General features: G+C 39.4%; 1 pseudogene; it reads left to right on the top strand.

Annotated features, from left to right (window-relative positions):
- Positions 1-1160: 1160 nt before the first annotated feature.
- LOC130903293 (small subunit ribosomal RNA) lies at positions 1161-2946 on the top strand (annotated as a pseudogene).
- Positions 2947-3209: the final 263 nt, after the last annotated feature.

Below are 3209 nucleotides of genomic sequence, written 5' to 3'. Positions count from 1 at the left end.
CATTCAACTTCACAAATCATCTTTCTCGACAAGTTCCTATATCGAGCGGAATTTAATTTCATAATACTTGTTTTTCATTATTATTTCTATTTTCATACAACTTTTATATAATACACCTCGTACGTTCATACATCGAGCGGCCATCTAATTTCATAATACTTTTTTTCCTTATTGTTAATATTTTCATAACACTTTTATGTGATAGATACACCTCGGACGGCTTCTAAATACAAAACATGTAATTTCATAATACTTCTTTTTAATATTCACAATACATCTTTTATATATTTTCACTATACATCTTTATTAATGTTAATGTAGAAGGCGTACCGTTGTACAGCGCACATATATGTGTGGTGTATCGAAGTTGACGTCTCGTTAAATTCTAATAAACTCGTTATAATTTACGTAAAGACGTTGTTTCGGTCATTCCACATCGGTGGATTATATAGTTTTCTGAAAGGGTCCCCGTTCTCCTCCAATATATTAACGTATATTGCTAGCGGTTCCCTTTTTAGATATTATATCAATTTATCCACAAATTAAATATCTATTGCGAGATCGCGAATTTAGCTAGCGTTCTATCGTGAGCGATTCATATGCGATCGTCTATGAAAAATATATATTATATTACACTTTTATATATATAATACACAATATTTGCGATAACTCTCATTATTCCGTGCGAGAATAAAAATTTCGTTCATTATTACCTAATGTATAAACCATGTCGCTTACAATCTAGCGAAGGGTAGAGATAATGTCGAAATTGTAGCCCGGTCGACGTAATCATCTAATTTTTCTCATTTCGATTAAATTTAGATAGATTTATAGTCGATTCGGTGAAATTTTATAAAATAAGAAAAAATATAAATAAAGCGTGGCGCTGAAAATTATATATTTTCAATAATAAGCGCAGCAAACACGCAAAAGAAAAAGTAAATAACAATGTGTTTATACACGAATATAGATGATTATTATATTATGTATAAATATAAAGTATATATGTAATATAAAAAACATCATCATAATTTATCCTCTTTTGGATATTGTTATTAAAACTTTTTCGATAATAGTTTTTTATTATAAAATATATATATATATATATATATATAATAATAATAGTAATAATATATATTATATATATTATAAAACACAGTTCCCTGGTTGATCCTGCCAGTAGTCATATGCTTGTCTCAAAGATTAAGCCATGCATGTCTCAGTACAAGCCAAATTAAGGTGAAACCGCGAAAGGCTCATTAAATCAGTTATGGTTCCTTAGATCGTACCCACATTTACTTGGATAACTGTGGTAATTCTAGAGCTAATACATGCAAACAGAGTTCCGACCGGAGACGGAAGGAGCGCTTTTATTAGATCAAAACCAATCGGTGGCGGGCTTGCTCGTCATCGTACAATTTGGTGACTCTGAATAACTTTTCGCTGATCGCACGGTCTCGCACCGGCGACGCATCTTTCAAATGTCTGCCTTATCAACTGTCGATGGTAGGTTCCTGCGCCTACCATGGTTGTAACGGGTAACGGGGAATCAGGGTTCGATTCCGGAGAGGGAGCCTGAGAAACGGCTACCACATCCAAGGAAGGCAGCAGGCGCGCAAATTACCCACTCCCGGCACGGGGAGGTAGTGACGAAAAATAACGATACGGGACTCATCCGAGGCCCCGTAATCGGAATGAGTACACTCTAAACCCTTTAACGAGGATCAATTGGAGGGCAAGTCTGGTGCCAGCAGCCGCGGTAATTCCAGCTCCAATAGTAATCCCGCCGCGGTGCTCTTGACTGAGTGTCGAGGTGGGCCGGCACGTTTACTTTGAACAAATTAGAGTGCTTAAAGCAGGCCAAAATTTTGCCTGAATACTGTGTGCATGGAATAATGGAATAGGACCTCGGTTCTATTTTGTTGGTTTTCGGAACCCCGAGGTAATGATTAATAGGAACGGATGGGGGCATTCGTATTGCGACGTTAGAGGTGAAATTCTTGGATCGTCGCAAGACGGACAGAAGCGAAAGCATTTGCCAAAAACGCTTTCATTGATCAAGAACGAAAGTTAGAGGTTCGAAGGCGATCAGATACCGCCCTAGTTCTAACCATAAACGATGCCAGCTAGCGATCCGCCGACGTTCCTCCGATGACTCGGCGGGCAGCTTCCGGGAAACCAAAGCTTTTGGGTTCCGGGGGAAGTATGGTTGCAAAGCTGAAACTTAAAGGAATTGACGGAAGGGCACCACCAGGAGTGGAGCCTGCGGCTTAATTTGACTCAACACGGGAAACCTCACCAGGCCCGGACACCGGAAGGATTGACAGATTGAGAGCTCTTTCTTGATTCGGTGGGTGGTGGTGCATGGCCGTTCTTAGTTGGTGGAGCGATTTGTCTGGTTAATTCCGATAACGAACGAGACTCTAGCCTGCTAACTAGGCGTATTTCGACATCCCAAAGGCCCGTCGGTATTGAGTTTCGGCTCTTGCCGTTCGCGGTTTTTACTGTCGGCGTACAAATAATTCTTCTTAGAGGGACAGGCGGCTTCTAGCCGCACGAGATTGAGCAATAACAGGTCTGTGATGCCCTTAGATGTTCTGGGCCGCACGCGCGCTACACTGAAGGAATCAGCGTGTCCTCCCTGGCCGAGCGGCCCGGGTAACCCGCTGAACCTCCTTCGTGCTAGGGATTGGGGCTTGCAATTGTTCCCCATGAACGAGGAATTCCCAGTAAGCGCGAGTCATAAGCTCGCGTTGATTACGTCCCTGCCCTTTGTACACACCGCCCGTCGCTACTACCGATTGAATGATTTAGTGAGGTCTTCGGACTGAGCGCGGTGGCGTTTCGGCGTCGCCGATGCTTCGGAAAGATGACCAAACTTGATCATTTAGAGGAAGTAAAAGTCGTAACAAGGTTTCCGTAGGTGAACCTGCGGAAGGATCATTACAGAGTATTTGTTCGTTTTTAAACAAAAAAAAAAAAAACGAAATCAAGTCTGTATTAATTGTAAAAGAGAATTTTCTTCTACAAAATTATCGAACTCTTCAAAAGAAATTTATATATGTTATAAATTATATATATATTATAGATGTATATATATTGAAATCTTTTTTTAATTTTTACAAAATTCGAACAAGTTTCGAATAAAATTAAAAAAAAAAAGATAAATATAATTCATACGTCTATAAAAATATATTTACATATATAAA

The sequence above is a fragment of the Diorhabda carinulata genome, unplaced genomic scaffold, assembly GCF_026250575.1.
Source record: "Diorhabda carinulata isolate Delta unplaced genomic scaffold, icDioCari1.1 Dcau_20, whole genome shotgun sequence".
Taxonomy (NCBI): domain Eukaryota; kingdom Metazoa; phylum Arthropoda; class Insecta; order Coleoptera; family Chrysomelidae; genus Diorhabda; species Diorhabda carinulata.
Note: the sequence above shows the minus strand (reverse complement) of the source record. Positions and strands in the feature narration are given on the sequence as shown.